Below are 25730 nucleotides of genomic sequence, written 5' to 3' on the forward strand. Positions count from 1 at the left end.
TCCAAGATGTCCCCAAAGGAAACATAGTCAGGGGGTGATCTAGGGGAACCTTCCCCATCATCATAATCTGTATCCTCAGTAAGGGACTCTTCAGGTGAGTCCATGTGTTTTCTTTTGCACACCCTCTTCCGAGGGGGCTCTTCGGTGGGAATGTCCGAAGAAGCCTCGGAAAGGGGATGCTTTGGATTAGTGGTCCCCTGCCAAGGGCTGGCGATGGCTGAGTAAGGGGGGGGGGACCAAAGGGGGAGCTGAAGGAGGAGGATTGTTAGCCGCCAGCGCCTTCTCCATAATCCGGAAGGCAGATCCACCCGAAGAGGGATGGGAGCCCGGAACTGAAGAGGACTGAATCGGAACTGGGGGTCACACCCCGCTCCTAATGGCCCACCTCAAAGACTGACGTTTGAGAAGGGTTCAGTGCAGAAATAACTCTTGGATCCAAGACGGGAACTGAGAAGGGAGTCTGTGCCGGGGCCAGAACCGAATATTCCACCCCCTGAAGCAAGGGATCGAGTAAGGTGAGCTGTCGTAGGAACTGAAGCCCACCAGGACTTAGATGCTTCAGGAATCAAAGCAGTTGGCGCTGAAGGAAGGGGTCCCGTTAAAAGCAATGGGCAAGGGGGCCTTGGGACCGAAAGATCCCCTTCAGGAGAATACGAAGGAGTTGAAGGAGGAAAAATCCCAACACCCAGAGCGGAACATGGTCTGGAGCTTCCTCCTGCAGTCAATACCTGATCCACGAAACGGACAATGTCTATTTCAGACATGCTCCTGGCAGACCCAATAGATATCCCGGAAGGGGATTCAGGCTGATCCAGAAAAGGACTGTAGGGTTGCCCAGCAAACGGGTCCACAGAAAACGAATATCTGGACCGTGGTAATGAACTCAACGGAGACTAGGATTCTGATTTGAAATGCGTAAATGGTAAAGTCGGAACAGAGAGGGAACTCGGAGCTGAAGTCACAATCGGGGTAATAGTCAAAATCTGATCAGAGGTCAGAGCCAGAGCCTGTAAAGGCGAGGTCGGTGCCTTAGTGTCCTGAACCAGGCTGGTTGGAACCGAAGAAACCATCTGTTCAGTAGTCGTCGGTGCGGAGCCCAGCACCAACAATTCAGACTTCCCAGAAACTGTGCTAGGTGCCAAAATCGGTGGCACCAAGACAGCGAGTCGATGCTTGGAGGAAGATCTACCAGTCTTAGATCGATGATTTTTGCCCCTCTCACCAACCGGTGAAGAAGGGTCCGAGCAAGGACGGTTCTTATCCTTGCCTGGAGGGGTTGAGACCTCCGCAGAAATAGCCTCAGAGAAAGGAGAGGAAAGCAATCCTTTCAAAATCAACTTGTTGCGCTGTTCATTCAACGTCCATTGACTAAAACTCGCATAAATATCACATGGGGGAGTCGCAGAAAGATGCGAGACACCCAAACAATAAATGCATTTAAAATGCAAGTCACTGTTGGGTAATTTACCACTGCACAACGTGCAATGTTTAAAACCAGAAGTACCCTTTTTCTCAGACATACTAACACTCTCTCAAACTGAGAAAGGAAGAAGAAAAAGAGCCAGACTACCAGCAACAGTATGAAGAGTTACCACGAGGGTGGTAAAAGTAAAGAAAAAGGCAAGAAAATACAAACAATGGTAAGAAAAGGAATACCTGTGAGTAGAGCTAGACTTTAAGAAGACACTAAGAAATATTTTTGGAAGAAATACACTTTTGAATAATTAAAAACTACTTAGCTGGAGAGCTCGGTGAAACCGCTGCTATATGGCTGCGCAGCAAACGAGATCTGGGGTATGGGATGAAGGGCATTGTGGGTAGTAGCATGGCTCAAGAGTTTGGTGTACGCTAGCTTGGCATTTAGCAGACTTGGTTCCGAGGTTCGGAACTGTACCCATCAGTGAAAAATGGAAGATGATTAACAACTTCAGATCAATGGTTAGGCTGGTTGTTTTTGAAGTGTGCCGACTGGATGTAAACACTATTACTTAATTTCTACTACACCTCAAAAAGAACTAAAGTGCTGTAAATCAAGTCTCAATGAACATAAATGATTCTTGAGTGACAGACTGAAACAAACAGTAACTGGGCAAACAGACTAGTGCTGATTTATTTGCCTATTGAAAGACAGTGGTATGTTTGAGCGTTAGTTGCACATCATTTGCAAAGACCCCCAACAAGCAAGGGTCCTGTACTGAACCTGGAGAACACCAGTTAAAACTGGTAACATGGCTGAGAAGCTTTCTTGCCATTTCACACACTGTTGTGTGCCACTAAGGTAACTGGTGAGCCATGTGACTATTTGTGCTAAGGCCTCTGGTGCAAAGCAGCATCAATTTTTTTAAGAAAGCTCAAGAAATAAAGACTGAATGACATGTTTTTCTCTTGATTTTAGGAAAGATCGGTGCTATTATTTGGGGTGCGGGCGACTGTGCTGGGTAGGGGACCCCATCTGTTTTTCTAGAAAGAAACACAAAATTTGTGTCTGAACACATTTCCTAGTACTTTAGAGAAACAGATAAGTGAATGGCAATAGGTCTCTTAAGCTAGACAGTTCAACAGGACTACTTCCATTTTGTATGGGAATGAGCTACAACAATGTTTTCAATAGTTAGGGACCACAGAACATCTGATTGGACCTACCTATTAGAAAGCAGAAAAGGGCAGGATACAGCCTTACTTGCAGTTTTCATGTACTCAGCTGGAAGACTGTCTGCAGCCAGTGTGGTATGCTTTAGTTTGGTAATGTTTCTGATGGTGCTGCTGGAACAAGGCAGAGAGAGAACCCGGCATTTGTTGTGTGTGATGCTTACATACTGAAGCACCCCATGTGAAATGACTGCCCCAAAACTTATTGTTCTCTAAATCCTGTATCAAGAGTTTTCAGGTAAATCTCTTGAAGCAATAACATAAACCAAGCAAAAAAAAAAAAAAAACAAAAACAAAAAACAACAAAACAAACAAAAAAAAACAGTATAGACTATCCAGTACTATTTATTATATGAGATGCAGTAATATTTGAAAAGTTCCAGATGACATTTAAAATCTGTATATCACAACACCTCCTCATCAAAAGATGAGCAGTAAAAAATGGAAAAGAAAAAGTCAGCATCAATCACACAGGAATCACAGCTAAATCCTCACTCTAAGCTGTCTATCAAGGTTTGTGCAAGAGCAAGGACAATTCAAGAGAAGTCAGCTTGACAAAGCATACCACAGGGTGACTTATTCAATCTCTGAATCATGAGCAGTCAAACATAGCTGGCAGAGAGTTCCAAATTATTTTCCACCAAGCAGATGACAAATTATTGACGTTTCTTAACCTAGGAAAAGGCTAGTCTCTTGAGACACCATCTATTACCACACATTTAACCTCCAGAACTAAAGAAAATATGCATCACACTGCTGGGGAAACTGAAATTACACGTTTCTCTTAACAAAACTGGGGGATGGCATAATAGTTCAGGTGTTTTCCTTACAAATACAAGGTATGTGGTTTGATTCTAACCTTTGAAAGGAAACTGGTTAGATTAAAATGGCCTGCAAGGGCAGCTAGCCTAGTACTTACCTTTAAAATATTTTTTTTCAGGCAGGTCTTTCCTACTCAACCTGAAGGATTTCTTTGAAAGTCAGTTACTAAAGCAATAGATGAAGGCAAAATGATTCATATTGCCTACCCTGACCTGGCCAAGGCATTTGACAAAATACCCCACTCAGGCACTGTTGACAAACTCAAGAAGTTAGGTACAAAACAGTACGTCACCCAGTGAGAAAAGTCAACTGGCTCACAGACAGGACCCAGGAAGTTAGAATTGGGAAGTCCACCAGTACAAAGAGGCCAGTCACAAGTTGAGTGCCTCAAGGAACGGTCCCTGGACTGCTCCTTTTTGGCACTTACTTCTCTGAAGTCACAGCCAATGTCAATGGTCTCTGACTGACTAAATCTGCAGATGATTGAAAATTAGGAGCAGTCACTGGAATCCCACACTGACAAAAACATTCTCCAGGAAATTACACAAACTGATGTCTGAGCCATGGACAAACTAAATGCCAAAAAAATGCACAAAAGCATCCTTTGGGAAGTCATCCACCCCGGTAACTATCATACTGACAACACACCACTTAGAGTTGACTCAGTAGTTAGGGATTTAGGGACACAGGCAGCAATCTAGCATTTGACCATCACGTGTCTAAAATCATTCTCTGTTTCACCACTTAAACAGAAGTATGGCATCTGGGTCAAAGGAAGTCATTGTTCCACAGTACTCTGCATTCATCAGACCTATCACTGAGTACAATGTCCCCCTTTGGTATGTACCTAACCAGGCATATCCAACAATTAGAATGCCCACAGAGCTTCCTCACTAACAAAATACAAGGCACAAGTAAAATGTCCTACGCAGACTGCCTCAAGGCCCTCTGTCTCCTATAGGTTGTTGAGGGGGGGATCTAAGCCTGGTATACATGGCACTATCATACCAAACTCTGACGGACCTCCTGCATATCTACCAAACCGCACCAGTTACCTTTTCTAAAGACTTAAACCTTGTCTGTGATGCAAATAAGACTAGCTAGAGAGACAGGCGTGTATCCCAGAGACCCTCCCATCTCTGGGACAGGCTTCCCTATCCATGTGAAGCAGAGTTCCTCCTTAACCCATTTCAAGTGTAACTTGGACAACTGGATGGGGAACAGGAAATTCATCCCAGTTTAGCACCTGTGTCTCTAATGGACACAGGCAACCTGTAAACGGTTCATCTCCCAGGCCCCTGCTTGTAAAGGTTTCATCTCCCAAGTACCTGCTTACATGTATCAAGGGTACCAGAACTTGTCACTGATTTGGGATACAAGGCTAGGCTTAAAAAGGCCTTTGTGGTTGTTAGCCTGGTAAACACCTATCAACCTAAGAAATGTAACCAAGACAAGACATTGTTTATTTTAAACTTGCTGCCTTCTCATAGTACAAAGCATCTGACAAAAAACTAAACTCATATGTATCAGCCAACTGAACATCCATCAGTTTAGCAATAATTTTACAACACATTTCCTTCCAGGGCAATAGACATATCTCAAGTCTCTGTGATGCCCAAGAACCTTAGCTTTTTTGGCCATCAGGATCTCAGTTCAAAGTCAGACAATTTCTCCTTATATACATTACAACCGCTTCAGAGCAAAAATAAAATCTACCACTGAAGACCTGTGTCAACAGATTGTACTAGGTTGTTACAGCTCCAGCTGTTAGGATAACTGAGCTCGTCTGTTCTCTTGCCCTGTTCTACCAGCTTATTCAGCACCCTGTAAGTGGTCTGACTGCTTTTAACTTTTAGCCTCCAAATTAGTCTTGTTAGCAGAGTAAGCTTTTCAGCTAACCCTACCTTATAATGGTTCAAACAAGATGCTTACACTGCCTTTAATCTGTCAAAATTTTGGCAATACTAGGTACTCTTGATAATTTTAATTGAAGACTCAGCAGTTGGTGGCACTGCTCTAGTCTTGTTCACTACAAATTACTAGTTAGAAGACTATCTTCTCTTGTGGAACCTAAGCCTGGCAATTTTCTTCCAAAAGTGACAAGTCTGTACAACTAAGAGGCAGTCAGAGAACTGATCACAATCAGCCTCTTCTGATATGTCTGCAAGAATCCTGTCCATCTTTCTGATGTCTGCAGACCCATATTATGTGGCTTTCAGTTTCAGCTGTTACTGTTGCTCTCTCTTCTTCCACATCTTAATGTCATCTCCTCTCACCAAAGCAGCACGTGCTGAACAAAAGCCGAACCACCTGGCAAATTATAGTGCATATCAGAGCTCATATATCCAATGAGAACTTAGAGCAGTAAATCCAACCCAAGCTATGATCTGGAATAAACAAACCACCCACCATGGAAAATGTCCCTGTCAGATACAGCATGTGGACCATATCAGCCACATGACAGTCAACCAGCCAGTCATGAACTTTCCAATGGTATCCACATAGGTCACACAAACTGCATCACTACCTTTCTTTAGTTGACTGTGTATCCAATTTAAACTGCTCTCCCATCCTTTTGGTTTGGCTTCATCTACTACTTGTATTCAAAGGATTTTACCCTGGAACCAACACTGAATACTGCATGCAACCAGAGCTACAACTCCTCACACACTGCAGTGTTAATTTTATCAAAGGTGAAACTGCTCAGCAATGTTTTACTACGATTTAGAAGACAGTGAATAAAATGCAAAAGCCTAAGCCTGAAAACATAAATAGTACTGCACATGACAGGCAAAGGGCCGTACGGATTCCTGAGTTTGAAGTTATACTAATATTTGAAAGACTATGGTAGAGCACCTTTATTTTTTATTTTACAAAAAGCCACACTGCATTCCTCTATTTTTATTAAGTATACCCATGTTAGACACCACCAATACTATAAATCTGAAGTACGAATCTGGACACTTATGCTGGATATGAAGTGACTGGCTGCACTTAAGTGGAAGAAGCTGACATTGCCAATTTCCAATTCCCCCCGGTGTTTAAATGTACAAGTTTTTCCTGCACCAGTAGTTACCTGTACAATACCTGCATACAATGGAGACCTACTGTAACTAGCTGTTGTAACAGGCTAAAGCTGTATCTGTTTTTCTGTTGATATTAACAGCAGCAAATCGGGTAGAAGTTAATTTTGTCAAGCACCTTTACTGCTTCGGTGTGCTAACTGGACTAAAACCTGCATTCATAATGCATTTTAAAGAGTTATGTACTTAACATAACTTGGCATCTGTGTTATTCTATGTCACTATTCATCACTCTTGGGTCTTACATCAGGCATCGGATCTGAGACGGCAACTTTATAGACAGCTTCTAGGCTTGAGCTCCGCCCACTCCCATGATCCCTTGCTACCCTCTAACTGCTCAGATTAAGTTTGCCCTAAGCCAAAAAGCAGCTAAAGAACACCTTGACCACCAGACAGGACATCTCCACATCCTCTAGATCCCACAGGACGGGGGAAGGAGGGTGGGATAGTGACAAACAGTGACAGGATAACACAGATGCCAAAGTATGTACATAACTCTATCTGATGCTATCCATAGCACTATTCCTCACTCTCGGGTCAGAGTCCCCAGCTACCCTGAATCCTCCGCGGCCTCATGGAAGGGCATGCTGAAGAACTGTGGAGCCAAAGGAAGCCCTGTTCCTGGAGATGTCAAGCTTGTAATGATTGACAAGTGTGAGGAGAAGACCAGGTAGCTGTCACACAAATGTCACCTATGGAATGACGGGCAAGACAGACAGCTGACGTAGCCATTTACCTGTGGAATGACCCCGATTGGACATGGTACGGATAAGCTTTTGCATGACTAGGTGAAGGAAATGCACGTGGAAATCCAGCAGGAAGTAGTCATTTTGGAAACCGCCTGACCCTTCCTGTTGAGAGCGCACCACAAACAGCTGGGTCAGACCTGCGGAAATTCTTAGTTCTATCCAAGCAGAATCGTAACTGCCTATGCACATCTAGTGTATGTAAGAGAGTCTCCTTTATTAGCAAATTTGGGAAGAAAACTGGCAACTGAATTGACTGGTTCAAATTTGCTTCTGTGGCAACCTTAGGCATGAATGAAGAGTTAGTTCGCAAAGTCACTCTGTCTTTATGAAAAACCATGAAAGGTAGTTTGATAGAAAGTGCCTACAATTCTGAAACTCTTACAGCTGAAGTTACGGCTACTAGAAAAGCTATCTTCCATACCAAGAATTTGATATCATGTGGCAGCAGGCTCAAATGGATTTTGTGTGAGAGACTGCAGCAGAAAGGAAAGGTCCCGGGGGGGGGGGGGGCAGGATCTTTGATAGGAGGTCTGAGCAGAAAATCCCCATTCAAAAAGGTCTTACTCAAGCAATAGGAAAAGGCAGGTTCCTCGCAAACATGAAAGCTGGAGATGTCTTCACTCTTTAAGGTGGCAGTTGGCAGCTAAGATGAGAAAGATATCTGAAATGGGAGCCAAAGCAGGATCCCGATTATACGGTTTAACACAAACAAAGAACCTTTTTCACTTACTGGAGTAAACCTTTCTAGTGGAAGCCTTCCAAGAGGCCAGAATAATGCTCTTGACAGGAGGAGCCAGCCTGGACTATTTCAAGATTACTGGAAGTGGACAAACCATGCTGTCAGACGAAGTGTCTGGAGGTTGGAGAATCTGAAGCTGAAGAGGGATGGGAAATCAGATCTGGAATAGGATCTAGTTACCCAAGGGGATACTTCAAATGAGACCGTAAATGGGAGAATCACACCTGCTGAGGCCAAAAGGAGGCAATGAGGCGACAAGCTTTCTGAAATACTCTGGGAATGAGAGGTAAGGGAGGATGGGCATAAAGGAGACCTGGAAGCCAATCGTGAACCAGAGCGTCCCTGGGGGAGTTCCCATCTGGGGAAATCAGGTAGAAATACTGGCTGCATTTGTGGTTAAGAGGGGATGCAAACAGATCACAGCTCGGATGAACCCAGCGAAGGAAGACTTCTTCCACCACCGAAGGATTCAAGGACCAATCGTGATGACTCAGGAATGACCTGCTCAGTCTGTCTGCTAGTACATTGTCTTTGAGAATATGCGTTGCAATGAGAAAGTGCCCCTGAGGACATTGCCCATTCCCACACCCTCATGGCCTCACAACAAAGGAGATACGAATGTGTGCCCCCTGCTTGTTGATGTACCACACAACAGCCATGTTTGTCCATGTGAACTGCAATGGTACTTGGAGGGAGGCAGTCCTGAAAGGCCTATAATGTGAGAAGGACCACCCTCATCTCCAGAACACTGATATGCAGTTTGGTCTCAGAGGTAGACCACGTGCCTTGGACTATCTTTCCCTGAAAATGCCCACCCCCAGGACCCTAGCAGGGAAGTGTTCAAGGTCACTGTGGTGTTAGGGGGAGGAAGAGAGAATTGTCTGCCTGCGAGAAGGTCGGGAGACTGGATCCACTATAGGAGATGTTGCCTGCACACTGGAGTGTGATGATCAGGGTTGTCATCGGATGATACAGTGAAGACCATTGAACCGCTAGAGTCCACTGCAGAACTGTCATGTATAACCTGGCTAACGCCACCAGACAGATCAATGTCACCATGGACCCTAAAGCACTAAGAATACGGTGGGCTGAGGAGTCTGACCTAGAAGGCACTGGACACAGGTTCTGAGATGTAAGTGACTGAGAGGTAGCACTACTATCTCTGACACAGTGTCCAACTAGATCCCCATGAATTCCAAATTTTGGGATGGAATCAAGTTCGATTTGGGGATATTCACTGCAATCCCTAACTGGTCGAATAGTTGGGAGTAGGTACTGGCAGCCAGTGACCGGATGATGCTTCTTGGGATCTGTGAGGAGCCAATCGTCAAGGTACGGAAAAACCTGGAATTCCTGCAATCTCAGATTAGCTGTGAACAATGCTATACACTTGAACACCCAGGGAGCCTGTGGTGAGGCTAAAGGGCAGGGTCCTGAACTGGTAGTGAATGTCCCCCTACTTGAAAGCGGAGATGTCCCTCTCGAGTGCCTGTCTATTTTTAAATGATAGAACGCGTCCTGGAGATCCATGGAGTACATCCGATCGCCCTTGTGCAACAGAAGCAAGATGGACCGGACAGTGACCATCTGGAACATGGGCTTCTTGACAGAGAGACCGAGATTGCTGAGGTCCAGGATTGGATGCAGGTCCCTCATCTTCTTTGGCACCAAAAAGAAGCAAGAGTAAGTTCTGGATTCTCATTGTCCTGGGGGACCTCTTGGATGGCTCTTTTGAAGTAGCTTGAGCACTTCTTCCTGAGCTACTTCTCTCTGATGAGGTGGTGCATCGGGGAGGTATCTCCTGACAGGAGGACGTGACTCAGAAAAGGGAACCCTGTAACCCCTGGAAATGATATTACACCCAACCATCTTTTGTAATACTTGCCCAGGCCAAGTGGTGTAGACCAAATGACCCCTGACTGCCTCCAGGACAGTCGAACAGTGCTTCAGGAGTGCTGTTAGGGTTTCTCAGAGAAGGGTTTACCGGAGTTCTGATTTTGCAGACCCTCCTCTGCTCTGAGGAGGTGTCTGCCATTGAACCTTCTCCCCCAACCTCTAGAGGAGGGCTCATCCTAAACGTCTGGAAAGGCAGACTGTAACTTGCAAAACCGCATTTTCCTGGCCCCTAACTGCATCTTGGAAAAGGAGTGGTGGGCAATCGGATTCCCACAGCCGACAAGGTCTTGCCTTCCTGCTCATTGCAGGTAAGATTTTCTTTGGCCGACAGGCCAAATAGAGTAGAACCATTCAAGGGGGCATTGGCAAAAGACACCTTAAAAGGACTCGCCAAATCTGTAAAGCTGCAGCCAGGTGTTATTACGAATAGTGATGCCTGTGCCAGCCGCTCAAGAGGCACCTTCCGTAGTGTTGGCAATCAGACTCCTTGATGAATTAGCCAGGGAAGGAAGTGTGGATAGTCTGGGGGACACCTTACTTAGTTCCCCAGCAGGCAGTTCCTCAAAAAGGGATGTGGTAAGCTCCTTGACCAAGTCCCTTTGTAGCAGAGTGAAATTTGCCAGGTAGTTTAGCATCTGCAGAACGAATGTAGCAGAAGTGAAAGTCCGTTTTCCATGCCTTTCAATCACCCAGGACTCACGGTTGGGGGGTGGAGAGACATGCTCTGTTCTGCCAGCTCTTTCTTAGTGGTAAGACAAAAAAGTGACTGGAACCATGAGCAGGGATAAACAGTACAAGCCCACAACTTACTTGAAGAGTTGCTTTTTTAAAAGTTAACAGTTGTTTATTCCAAGAGTTAGAAGTGCTTATTCCACAAGTTTAAAATCCACAACATACTTAAAAGTTGAAAGTGCACACTTTCACCCAGATAGGCTTCATTAGGCAAAGAAACTGAGCAACACATTGTGCTTAGCTTATACAAATCAAGGTGTAGCCACATGATCTAGTCACATGTTAAAATTAGTCAAGATAAAAAGTAAAATACGTGTAAAATTTATGTATAAAAATATAAGTGACCATAACAGTAAGAAATGTAATAATGAAGGTACTTATAAAATGTTTGATTTTTCAATGTTTTAAAACATATAGGGTACAGACAAATACAAACCATTCAGTGTATTTGAGTATGTAAGTACTTCAAATAAGGCTTAATGGTAACCATGTCATTCAAGCCAGGGTGTGTGTGTGTGCCTTAAGTCCACTGCATATCTATCCTGTGTGTGTACTTTTATGTCACCCCCCTCTAAGCGGTGCATAAACAACTTGCAAAACAGCAAATTTAAAAGTATGAGTTGGATCTGTATTAAGAATATGTTTATATAAGGCATTTGTTTGAACACTTCTCCTGATGTCTGACATGTGTTGACCTATTCGCTCTTTTCATTTTCTATTTGTCTTGCCTACGTAGTATGCTTTGCACTTGCTGCAGTTTGCTATGTATATTAAGTGTTGTGTGTTGCAATTACCAAATGTTCTTAGTTCAAAAGCTTCGTTACACTGAGCCTATGCTTGCCTTCTTTAATCCAACTGAACAGCAACTAAGCAATGAAGTAGAAGCTTTCTACCTGGATCTCATTACAATCATCAAAGTAAATGAACGTTCTTGTCTTTTACAAAAAACATTAGACCGCATTACAGCTTTTGAACAGAGGTTAATAGAAACAAACAAAAGGAAACTTTGGAGAGACACAAATGATTTTAAGTGTGGAAACATTTTTACTTGGCCAACCAAAAGAACCAGTAACCAACCTATTCAACTACAACAAGAACCAACTGATGTACAACTTCTAACTACTGATGATACACCTACTGAACCCAAGCAGCAGGAAATAAAATGGCCAATAACCTTAGTAGATACCAACAATGTTGCTGCTCTGGATTCCCTTGTATTTTACAATTCTGGCAACAGACCCCCCCATGTTGGAACCTTAACAGAAAAGGAGCACGAATGACAAGAGGAGGAACAACAGACACATAACCAGGAGTCAAATGAAGTTCTAACACACAACGAATCAACAGTAATAAATTTATCATCTTATGCTTTAAATTCAGATGAACTGCAGTTTTATCCAACTGATTAACATTTGTACCCTCCACACTCAAATGGATATTGCTCAAATGTTGCTAGAACTTAATTTTACGCGTTCTCTTAACCTTAAGATTCTGTTCAGAGAGCAATGCTCCACTGAATGCACCTAAGCGTCATACCACCTAACAATCCACTTGTTTTGGCCTTTGAAAAATCAGTGGAAAAAAAACTATATAAACATTTTTACGGTGACAAGTACAGTAAATACTTTAACTTGATTGCATCAGGGATACAGGCAGTCAAGAATCTTACGACAAATTCAGTCATAAAACCAGCAGACAAAGGTGGGGGAACTGTGATCATGAACTTTGACCGCTATAACGATCAAATGCTCTCTATGCTAGCCACCTCGGATTATAAGCAAACACACAAACAACTGGTGAATCAGATAATTAAGCAGATTTCCTTAAGACTACAAAATGTGCTCAAGGACAACCTCACTGGAGAAGAATTATACCAGTACTTTAGAAGTGACAGTCCTGTTGTACCTGTAACATATGGCATACCTAAAGTCCATAAATCCCTTGCATCTCCCCCACTTAGACCAATAGTGTCAAGCAAAAGGATGGGCAACAGAGCCCTTACCGAGCTACCTTGACAACCAGCTTAAGAAATATTTACATGGAACAGGTACCATTACCAAGGACACAACTGATTTCATTTCTCATCTATCAGAATGGCTTATGTCACACCCAGCAAAAGACAGTTTTCTTGTTACATTAGATGTAGACTCATTGTTTACAGTTATTCCCAATGAGATAGGAATTGAATTTGTTAAACATTTATTTGAATTCTCTGATTACATGGTGTCACATTAATGTTATTTGTGAATTATTGGACATTATACTTACCAATAACATCTTTTTATATCGAAAGAAGTTTTACAAACAGGCAAGAGGTGTGGCGTTGGGTATAATCCAGTTGCCAACACCTATACCAACATGTAATGTACCAAGGGGAGAAACAACATATAGAAAACAGTCCCCATCTCAGAAATGTTACATTTTATAAAAGATTTGTGGATGACCTTTTCTTACTATGGGAAGGTGGGAACACTTTATAAGCTCGAAATACTAAAATCTCGAATTTCAGTATCTCGAGTTCATAAAGTGGAAGGATCGGAAGATCGCAACCACAGAAGCGTGAAATTCAAAATCTTGAATGTGGGAGAGTTTGAATTGGCGGTTCTGGTGTTGCGATGTGTTTGTGGATTCAGGTAAGTGTTTATGTTTAAGGGTGTTGGGTGGGGGCTGTAGTGTGTGTTATTACTGTGATGTGTGCGTGCGAGAGGAATGTAGTTTGTGTGGTGGTGTGTGTGTAGTGCAACCGTGAGTTAGGATATTTAAGTGGGGGGGGGGCGCAGAGGGGGCTTGCCCCCCCTGCATATAAGGGTAGGTGTGTGTGCTTGTTTACTTGTGTGCGAGTGTGTTGTAATGGTGTTTGCAAGTGTTGAGAGTTTGAATTTCGTGGTTTCGGGATTTAGGACTTCGTGACTGTGTGGTTTCAGGAATTTGGAGTTTCTAATTTATGGGCTCGATATTCTGTAATTCGAGATTACAGTATTTTGAGCTTATAAAGTGAATCCGGGAACGTATATTAGATGAGTTCAGGAAATTTGAATCATACATCTCTACAGCCACGGATTTCTTAAAGTTTAAATGTGAAGTATTCTTTCATACAATTAATTTCCTTGGCATAACGTAAACAAACTTCATACTGGTCAGACAGATACTACAATGTGCAGAAAACCATCCAGGAAAAATATGTATTTACATAGAACCAGCTTACACCCATTACATATCTAGCCAAACATATATCTAGCCAAACATGGTTAAAAATCAACTTAAATACAAATGATTCACTAATGGAACAGCCACTTGAAAGGACTGCTTCAGAATTCATGCAGAGAGGTTACAGTCAACAGCAAGTTAAAACAATTAAACAAGACATTATAAACAAGAGATCCACAGAATACACACCTCTGCTAACCACCACCAGAGATGTACGATCGTCCATCATTCATAATCATATCAAACTAAGATACACTCTTACACATGATAGAAAGACACCAGTCAAAAAACAGTATAAAAAAAATACTGGTCTATACTAACCGACATACCTGAGCTAAGGAATATCGTGTCAGATTCACCAAGTTTTAGTTATAGAAGAGCTAGTAACTTAAAGAACATTCTTTGTTATAAAGAGCAACCAAAAAAATACATCTTACTTTTAGACTAATAAGCAAGGAACATACAGATGTAAAGATTGCAGTTTTTGCAAGTACATCAATACTGACAAGTTTGTTGCATATCCAGTTAAAGATACAGCTTTTGAACTAAGAGCATTTGGTAACTGCAACACACAACACTTAACATACACATCAAACTACAACGTGGTTACCACATTAAGCCTTATTTGCAGTACTTACATACTCAAATACTCTGAACTTTTTTTATTAGTCTGTACCCTACATGTTTTAAAAAATTGAAAAAACAAAGATTTTACAAGTACCTTTATTATTTATTACATTTCTTACTGCTATTGTCACTTATATTTTATACATACAATTTTACACGTCTTTTACTTATTTTTATCTTATGTGACTACAATTTTAACACGCGACTACACCTTGATTACATAAGCTAAGCACAATGTGTTGCTCAGTTTCTTTTCCTGATGAAGCCTATCTGGGTGAAAGTGCCTTTCTGCACTTGCAACTTTTTAAGTATATTGTGGACTTTAAACTTGTGGAATAAGTACTTCTAACTCTTGGAAAAAACAACTATTACTTTTAAAAAAGCAACTCTTCAAGTTGTGGACTTTTAATTAACTACTGTTTATCCCTGCTCATGGTTCCAGTTACTTTTTGTTTTGCTAGTCTTCCCTTATTAGTAATGGACTTGTCAGTGCACTAATACTATTTTAGTTTTACTTTTTCTTAGTGGTGGCAGTTACCATAACTTTGGACCAAAACTGCTCGTCAGAAGGGGAACTGAGGAATCTACGTGTCTAGGAACAGACTCCATAGAATCTGGCTCCTTCCACATCCTGCTAGCAGATAAGGTCTATAAGTTCATCTGCAGGGGTGGAAGCCAGGAGGTAGATGACCCCATCCCAAACGTCTTCAGAAAGATGGACACCTTGGAGGACAGGGAAGGGATGACCAACCACCCTTAAGCTTAAAGATTTCCATGTCATCCTCTAAGGAGACATCCTCAGGCAGAGATCTGGGGGACCAGTCGCCTTCATTGAAGTCCATATCCTTGGTGAGAGACTCAGCAGGGAAGTCCAGGTGTCTCCACTTACACAATCTCTTCTGAGGAATCTCCTTCAGGGGTGGCTCGGGGGAGGATTCAGATGAGAGGGGGACCCCCAAGTGGAGCAACTCCCACCTGAAGGCTAGATCAAGAGGGTTGTCCTGGGACCGGATTAGTAGGTTCCACTCAGAGGGGGTGGGATGGTTTCTGGAAGGCCAGGGAGGAAACTCTCTGGGACGAAAAGGTCCTCTCTATGACCCTGATAGCCTGACTGGACGATGCCCTGTACACACTCGCAGCAGGAAAGCTTGCCTGGGGAGAAGGACCAGAGCTAGCCAGCACCTTCTGGTCTCTGGACAGTACCAGCCCCAAGCTGTCAAGGGCCGAAGCGCCAAGGGAAGGGACTGGTTCAAAAAACTAGGCCGGTACCCCTGCCCAAGGACACCGGGGAAATCTCTCGGGCCAGAGACTCAATCTACCCAGTGGGAGGCCGAGCAGAAGTAGTCAGGGACTCACCCCGGGGACCCCACCTCCATTCTCCCTCCCTGTGCAATCCAGGGCCTGAAAGTTACAAACCAACCTGGTCGGATGAGAAGCCAACGAAGGGAAAGATGATGGCCCCCTGGCCAGATGGGCAGGGGATGCGAGAAGCTCCAACTCAATCTGAGCCTTGAGAAAGGACATCCTGTCCATACCGGAAGGGAACAAACTCCTGTAGGATCTACAGGAGGTGGAGGAATTAGCGGGGGATGGATGTGGATATCCCAAGGACCTCCCCTCTAAGACTTTATAATAGGAGGAGGAAACTAGTACAGATAACAGCAAAATCCCTAGAAGGAAAAACATCCCTGATCAGTATCAGCAAGAAGATACAATCCCTCATTAAATCATCCAAGGCTAGCTTTGAAAGAAAAATTGCCAAGGACTGCAAAGATAACCACAAGGCATTCTTTTGCTATGTCAAGAACCTAAGTGGAAACTCTCAGATCTGCTCTGAGTTGGTGCAGAATGGCACAAAATACACTGAACCAACTGATATTGCCAACATTTTGGCAGACAGGTTCAGTGCAAACTTCACATCCCTCTCACCCCCTAAAGGGCCCATAACTATACCAGAAGAATGTAAGGCCCCAGCAATCACAGACACACAGGTTAAAATAGCCCTATCCAAAGCCAAAAACACAGCCTCAATGGGACTGGATGGTGTCCCAGGCAGTGTCTTACAAGAGCTCCTAAATGAACTAACCCCTCACCTAAACACACTGTTCAAACTCAGCCTCCCTACATGCTATGTACCCACAGAGTGGCGCACAGCAACAGTTATCCCAATCCACAAAGGTGGCACCACAACAGACCTCAGGAACTATCACCCTAGACGCCTGACTAGCCTGGTCTGCAAGGCTATGAAGTGCATCATCATGGAACTCTAACAGAGACATTGGGAACCTCCAAACTTTGGACCCCACCCAGTTTCACTTTGTTAAGGGCAGCTCATGCCTCCTAAACCTGGTGGACTTCTTTGAGATCGTTACCAAGGCATTAGATGAGAGTAAGGAGGTCCACACAGCCTACCAAGACCTCACAAAGGCTTTTGACACCATTCCCCATTCTGGTATTATATACAAACTCACCAACCTGAACAATAACCCCTACGTCACGAGATGGTTTGCAAATTGGCTCATGGACAAAACCCACACGGTGAGAGTTGCAGACTCTAGGTCCGACTCTAAACCAGTTACAAGTGGCATCCCCCAGGGCTCAGTCCTAGGACCCCCCTCCTATTCAGTATATACTTCTCAGAGGTTCAGGCAAGCACAGGAGGACTTTGGTTGACCAAGTTCGCAGACAACTGCAAACTAGGGGCCATAACTGCTTTGCCAGCTGATAGAGATACCTTCCAGAAGGGTCTCACTGAGACGGATACCTGGTGTCAAAATCATGGCCTCAAGCTGAATGCCAAAAAGTGCATTGTCATCCTCTCTGAAAAAACAAAGTACCTGCGAACTACCACATCAGTGGTAGTCCCCTAAATACAGAAAAAGTATAAAGGGATCTGGGGACCCAAGCAGATAGCAATCTCTCCTTTAATAATCATATTGGCAAGGTGGTTAGAAAATCCTTCTACGTGGCCCACCTAATCTCAAAAGGGTTCTCATCCAAAATAAATGAGGTTATTGTGCCTCTCTACTCATCACTTATTAGACCCATTATAGAATACAACGCCCCATTTGGGATGTACCTTACAAAACACCTGCAACAGCTGGAAAGACCACAAAAGTACTTCAAGAGGATTACTGGCCTCAAACAGATGACCTACGCAGCCAGACTAAAGAAACTCCAGCTGTACTTGGTTGCATACCGCTTACTTAGAGGCGATCTCTGCTGGACTTACAAGGCCATGTCCAACCCATAATCGATGGATATGTACCACCTAAAACAAAACAAATCCCTGAGAGCCACACACTCTAGGGATATAAACCTTACCACAACGATAAACAGGACGTGCTGGAGGGATAGATTCCTGACCCAGAGACTCCCCATGCTTTGGAACAAGATTCCAATATACATCACGCAGAGCCCCTCACTAGCACTCAAGAGAAACCTTGACGGGTAGATAGGAAACAGAAAATTTACCCCGGGGATCACTGCAGTGGCTCTGCTGGACAGAGGCACAGGGAACTAATTGCTCTGCTGGTCAGAGGCACAGGGAACTAATCTAAGGGGATAGTGAAAGCCTGCATCTTCTGACTGCACAAGGAGCAACTTTTAAAGCCAACTGCTCAGACATGGTGCAGCCAAAGGGACACACAAGATACAGAACTGGTAGACGAGCACGGGTCAAAACCGGAAAAAGGCCAATCGACAAACGTGCACTAACCAACTACAATACTATCTACTACAAAAACACCACCAAACAGCTGAAATAATGGCCACTTAAAAAAAAAGTGCCAAAAACACACACACAGGTTAGCAAATGGAAACAAAGAGGAGGTGAGGGACTAAAATTACCAGTATCAAGAGCTACATAAACATCAACAAGAAAACACTAAATTATAATGAAAACTATTGACAAAAGGTTTGAAATAAAGCTACTTAGCCCCACTGAAGACTCGAGCCAACTGATCTGCATCTGAAGTTTAAGCGTGGCAAACAAGATTGGGGCAGCAAGGGATCATGGGAGTGGGAGGAGCTCGAGCCTAGAAGCGGTCTATCAAGTTGCCAGCTCAGATCCATCAGATCTGCAAGCTATTTAATGAAGTACCAATACACTGCATGGAATTCAGCTGATGGGAGGCATCTGGAAATGGGATGTATCAAGAGAGAAATTGTTTGGAGTTTCTTGGTTACATAAAGTAAAGAAAGTAATCTGCTTCAAAGCAAGTGCAGCTGCTTGCTTCATATATTGTAGGAGCACTGTAACAACCAAGTCACAACTTACGTTTACTGGAGTTGGCAATCTTTAAACGCATACAAAATAATGGCATTTCAGTGGCTTTAAAAAATAGTCTGTTGTGTAGTGATCAATTTATTCTTAGCATCGAAGCCATTTTAAGCTAAATTTGATTGGGAAATTTTAGCTCTGCTGATCCCAAAAAGTTAATTCACAAATTTATTCAGATAGCAGTACTTGCTGGTATCAAGGGAGACAAAGCATACATCACATTTATCGGTTTGCTTTTTTACAGGAGGAGAATTTTTCCCAGAACAAGCAAGTAGGTGCAAAGTTCTGGAAGATAGTACACAATACCAAAAATCCCAGCCACAACATTGGTGGTGCAGATAATCTACAGTACTGTGCATATAAAGTGTAAAACCTGTTGAAAGCTGTACAGTACATGAAACTGAATGGATTAATAAGTATGTACCCTCTCTGCTGTGCTTCCTTTCTAAATTAAATCTTCCTTGATTTGAACCAGCTAGAAGTCTATCACTGATGTGAAAACAAGACTGGTCTTTGCATATTTTCTCACCTTTCTTTTGGAATGCAAAGGTAGCAAATGTATTAAGTTATTGAAGTCCATTACAGTGCCTTCATGAAAGGCCAGATTACATGGATGGATTTCCAAGGCATTAGAACCCCCTCAAATAGATATCACTGTACGAAAAACTTGTTACACAAGCAGACTATGACATGCTTCCCTTGTTTCACACAGCTAGCAAGTGTAACCACAAAAGTTGCACACCTGGAGCCACAAAAACTGTAGTCAGCAAACCGTTTGGTTCCTGCCTGCAAATGGTGCCTTAGATGGAAAAGCCATGTATTACATGCATTTACGATGCATAATGGCTGTGAAACATTCTTTACTGTGTGACTATGTCTACAAATGTAGATATATACAGAGCTGACTATGAATATACTTATTCTGTTTGACTGATGAAAATACACACTCAGAGTTCTCATGACCAAAACAGGATGGTACTCTCTGTATACTCGGAAGGCAGATGCCAGTCTTGTGCAGTTTACAGTAAAGCAGTACAGAGTATGTCATCTCTCTGTATCTGTACTATGTCTAAAATAACTGCCAATACAGTTTATGGGGGGGGGGGGGTACAAGGTGAAAGTACTATGGATCTAATAACTTAAGGGATTAGATTCATGCTACATGTATTTACTACCCAGTTCAGGTCTTGTTGGCATCTTCCATAAAATAGAGAATGAAAGATGCATTAAATTTTCAGTAATTCAGGCAGCTGCAGACTGTAGCACGCAAAGAAGAGTGCAATACACATTATACGAAGGTAAGGAAAATTTATACTAAGCATACACGTATAACCATCAAATTCCAAAAACCTCAAGGTTGTTGTATGCATTTCCCCACAATAGTCATGTCTGCTGATGAATGTGCTTTTTGGCCAAATGTTCATTACTGTTTTTTTTACCACACTAGCTGTCCAGTCAACTGGATGGCACTGACAAAACTTCTGTAATAATTTGCTTTACTCAGCTGCCCTGGGTCAGCTATATTGACTAGATTTCTTAATAGAGAAGTCTGAAAATGAAATTCTCACCTTTGATTTCTACAATAAAGAAAAGAACACCCTCTCTGTGCATACTATTTTCCTAACCTACTAATAGCTAGTAGCTATATATTTTGAAATGTTAAATCTACAACTGAGTTTATAAAAAAAATATTCACTTTATGTAAATGTTGAAATTTCTGTATTAAATTATGTCTCTTCATTTTTCTAACATTGTTGACAAGCCACAAAACGAATGACTCCAATGCAAATCTGGAAAACTTTTATTCCACTTCGAACCTCGAACCAAAGTTATAAAGATACAAATACACTCAATAGTTGTTTTCTCTCTAGCGCCTCGGCAAACTTGCCTTTACAGAGTAAAAATTTCAGTAATTCATTGCATTTCCCCTTATATACACTTAACAAGAACACTCCCATTCAATTACATAACCATTTGAAACTCAGAATGCCTATTTAAAAACATACCATTCATATAAAAATATTTTAAATAAAATAAAATTAAAATAAAATTCCTACAATTATAATAAACTTTTCCATGAACAGTCATGATTAAGCCCATTTGGTCTTAATGTATTAAATTTTAATATAAGGCATAATTCTTTTTTCCTTAATATTTGCTTTACATGCTGTTCACTAAAATACATTTTATTTTGAATACTATCCAACACTGTAACTTTTAACTTTTCTGGTTTGCCCTCATGATATTTATAAAAATGTAAAGCTAAAGGACTACTTTCTTTCTTATTTTTAATATCCCTAACATGTTCCTTTATTCTACAGGCCAGTGATCTCTTTGTCTCGCCAATATAAAACTTCCTACAAGGACATTCTATGCCATAAATAACTTGTAGTGAATTACAATTAAATGCCCCCTTAGTTTAAAAAAAAAAAACCCATTAATAGTTTGAAACTGTTGCACTATATACTTACAAATAGTACATTTACCACATTTTTTGTACCCTGATATTTTACTTGTCTATACATTTGCATGTTTGGTATTTTAAAGCGACTGTGTACTATAAAATCCTGAATACTTCTACCTTTTTTATATGAGAAACTAATTTTATTATACTTTAAATAATCCACTTCATTCTTGAGTAAATTCTAACTGTAAATTACTCGTTCTTTAACACACTCAGATAATAAAGAAAAAGTAGAGACAAAATATATAATTTCTTTATGCTCTCTATCTATACTACAATATCCATTTCTATTATTTTTAACTTCATTTTTAACCTTTTTCAAACTATATTTTAAGTTATTCTCTTGATATCCTCTTATTTTAAATTTATTATAACTTAATAAATATTCCTTTTCTTTTATAATAGGGTTACTACATAATCTCTTAACCCTATGAAATTCAGTGTATGGAATAGCTTGCATAACATGTGGGGGATGATGACTTGTTCCATACAATACTGATCCAGCTCCTTGAAATTTCCTATGCACATGATACTGCACTAATTGATTATTACATCCCTTTAAAGTAACATCTAAATATTGAACTATTTTTCCAACTTGTAGTAACCCATCGAATTTTATACCCATGCTGTTATTTTGTATTTCTTCTATGAACTGCTTTACATTTTCTTGACCATCTTTACATATAAATAATAAATCATCAATGTAACGGAAATACTTATAAACATGTTTTGAAAAAATGGGTTAGTATATACATAATTATTCTCAAATAAACCCATAAATATGTTTGCATAACTAGGGGCAAAGGCTGCCCCCATTGCTGTACCCTGTTTTTGCTTATAAATATTTCCGTTGAAGTATATAGTGCAACAGTTTCAAACTATTAATGGGGTTTTTTTTGAAACTAAGGGGGCATTTAATTGTAATTCACTACAAGTTATTTATGGCATAGAATGTCCTTGTAGGAATTTTTATATTGGCGAGACAAAGAGATCACTGGCCTGTACAATAAAGGAACATGTTAGGGATATTAAAAATAAGAAAGAAAGTAGTCCTTTAGCTTTACATTTTTATAAATATCATGAGGGCAAACCAGAAAAGTTAAAAGTTACAGTGTTGGATAGTATTCAAAATAAAATGTATTTTAGTGAATAGCATGTAAAGCAAATATTAAGGAAAAAAGAATTATGCCTTATATTAAAATTTAATACATTAAGACCAAATGGGCTTAATCATGACTGTTCATGGAAAAGTTTATTATAATTGTAGGAATTTTATTTTAATTTTATTTAAAATATTTTTATATGAATGGTATGTTTTTAAATAGGCATTCTGAGTTTCAAATGGTTATGTAATTGAATAATTGAATGGGAGTGTTCTTGTTAAGTGTATATAAGGGGAAATGCAATGAATTACTGAAATTTTTACTTTGTAAAGGCAAGTTTGCCGAGGCGCTAGAGAGAAAACAACTATTGAGTGTATTTGTATCTTTATAACTTTGGTTCGAGGTTCGAAGTGGAATAAAAGTTTTCCAGATTTGCATTGGAGTCATTCGTTTTGTGGTATTGCTCTATCGTGTGCTTTGGACTTTGGTTCTTGTGGTCTCTATAATTGTTGACAAGCCAATTGCAAATATCATGGAGCTTATCTGTTAATGTTTAATTAGCTGTATGAACTATGTCCTTTTGTAACATGTGAAATGTAACTTGCTATTATTGTGGAGCTTTTCTCCCAGGGTCTCCACTGAAAACGGGATTCTTCTTGGCCCAGTGGACTTCCCTGGTCATCAAACTTAAATAAATACATACATAAAATGTGTGTATTTACTGGATTCTAGATGAATAGGTCTGAAAATTATGAGATTCTTATCTTTGATTTCTTCACTAAAGAAATGAGTATTAAACAATCAAGTTTATTTGATTTTAATAATCTTTGCAGAATGTTCATGTCTGCTGCACTTATGGAAGTAAAATATGCTAAGAGCTTTTGAAATGCGAAGCAGTTGTACACTGGCTCTACCGCACCTCCACCCCCACCCGGGGCAACTGACCATCCTGGTCTGGTATCGCAGCGATTTCAGCTTTTCTTTCTGCATTAGCAACACTATGAACCACTCAGAGATAAAGTCCTTTCACTGGCAAAAAACTACAGTTTATAACTAACAAAATAAAACAACAAAGAGTCTTTAAATTCTGTGTGGCCACTGCCCTTATAAAGCAACTTTCTTTTAAAACTGCAACTTTTGGGGTTGCTTTGTTGATCACAACTGAAGACCTTGATTCATAAGTACTTATTACTGTCATATTTTTATAATCATTACGCCATACCCTCCTCTTCTGTAACAGAAGTGACAATTTCATTTATACATTACACAGTACTCTATCATCCATTTCTGCAGGTATAACAATAAGGTTGAGTTCAAGTTAACTTTGTTGTGTTACCAATTCCAACCCAATCTAATTCAAGACATACTTTAGACAAAACATGTCACTAAAAGACAGGATATGTGCTATAATACAGTAATTGCACTCCATAGCACATATTTATTTTTAATTCATTATCGCAGTCAGAGTGAAGGGTGCTTGTGAATGACAACAGCATGCTGAAAAGCAATGCCATGACAATTACTTCTTCCACTTTCTTCACAAGTGATTAGAGGTGAATGACTGTGTGCGAAAATAAACAGAATTAGAAGACCATTGTTAAATGAGCACTGAAGCAGCCACAATCAAGGCAAGGTCACAAAATGCACTCAAGTAACAAGACATCTGCTTAGCATGTAGTAAATACATCATCATAATTTTAGGATAAGAAGGCCCCTTTACCTCAGAGCATAGTTACAGCAAAAAGAAACTGTAAAAATACTTAAAATGACTTTCAAGATACAGGAGCTGGGCTGATGAGAAAGGGAAACACACTGATCAAACTGCAGTAAGCCTCAAGCATCAATGGCTTCCCTTGGAGAGACTGAATGAAGCTATTAATTCTGTGTGTATACACAGTAAGCAACAAAACAGCTTTAGTTGCTGTAGATACAGCCCCTTTCTTAAGGCGAAAATGCTACAAAGTCTATTTAAATTAATTCTCCAAAAATGCAGCGCACTGACAATAACCGATATGAAAATAAAAAATAAAATTGCAGTATCTGCTAATAACCAACACACTTCATTCAATAAAAAGAGACTTCTTCAGACTGAGGTTAACCAATTAATCATACAAATTAAATACAATCGTTTAACATCACATGATACAATTCTCTGTCACATGATAAATGCATCACCACTTAATAAAACATATAAAACCCAACATTCTTCCTTCTCATAAATTTACAGACATACTTAATGTTTCAGCCCCTATCTTTTTAAGTACATGACAAATTCTTCTCTGTTTAAACCTGGTGGGAAACATGCATTTAATCTATCTTGTGTTGGTTATTTACAGATACTGCAATTTTATTTTTATTTTTTATTTTCTATTTAAATTAATGTCTGCTAAAAAGCAAATGTCAAAACAGATAAGTGAAATACAAAAAATGTTGCTTTATTTGTTGGAAAACTTTTTAAAGGTACTTCCCTACAGTATCTGAGCCATACCACATTACCATTTCCTAAAGTGTATTTGAAATAAAAAAAGTATTACCATAAACAGACACAGGAGTATACAACACAAACATCATTTATGCATAAATAACCATTATTCAAAATGCAGCAGTGGAGCATAGTAAAAATCAGAAGTCTTTAAATTCATTGTAGACTGACCTTATAAATTAGCTCAACATAGGACTCCAAATACTGTCAGTCATTTGTCAAATTACTGTCAAGTCCTTTGGTCCACTAGAAGAAATTAATGGAGATGTTCATGAAATATATGGTCTTTATTACAGTTTCTAACAATCTCACCTAAACTACAAAGTACATTTAAGTCTGATAACTAACTCCACTTTGAATAACCTTGCATTATGTCATATACCTTAATACCAACACTCATCATATAAATAAGAGACAATGGTAGCATAAAATGGGGGAAAAAAACAAACCCTTCCTTTTTAAAATCTACATCAATCTTTCAAATGAGTCTTTCCAAGCCATATTACTTTATTTCCAAAACTTTTCTTCTTAAAAGAAATACATTTCACTTCACATAAGCAAAAACTACAGATCATTCCCCTTAGATATCAACCTTTAATCTACCCCATTTCTCCATAATTAATAGCATATTACATTCTAACTCCAGTCCAAACTGCAGACCAATATTTTATTTTGAAGCATTTATTTTAGTTTTGATGTTACAAATTAATTAATACATATTTAGAACAGAAAAAGGATTGAAATGAGCAATATTTACATCAAAAGGATTTGCTCAATGAAAAATGCATTGTGGAAACTGCTGTTTGTGCATATAATTATAGTATGCTACTACTCTGCAAATACACTGGTGACACGTCGGTGACCTCTGTGGCAAGGTGGTGGAGACTTTTCACAC

The 25730-nt window shown here is 40.6% G+C and overlaps 1 protein-coding gene across 2 annotated transcripts in view; it reads right to left on the minus strand.

The window, feature by feature from the left end:
- Positions 1 to 25730, minus strand: part of RAB9A (RAB9A, member RAS oncogene family) — a 707793-nt gene that overhangs the window by 634460 nt on the left and 47603 nt on the right. Inside the window, exon 2 of one of the 2 annotated variants that reach the window (XM_044072531.1) lies at positions 25007 to 25081. The exons of the other annotated variant lie outside the window; for it this stretch is intronic. The gene's annotated coding sequence lies outside the window, so the exon portion shown is untranslated. The remainder of the gene's footprint in view (positions 1 to 25006; positions 25082 to 25730) is intronic. 2 annotated transcript variants of the gene reach the window in all.

The sequence above is a fragment of the Protopterus annectens genome, chromosome 5.part0, assembly GCF_019279795.1.
Source record: "Protopterus annectens isolate FY-2018-M chromosome 5.part0, PAN1.0, whole genome shotgun sequence".
NCBI classification, from domain to species: domain Eukaryota; kingdom Metazoa; phylum Chordata; order Ceratodontiformes; family Protopteridae; genus Protopterus; species Protopterus annectens.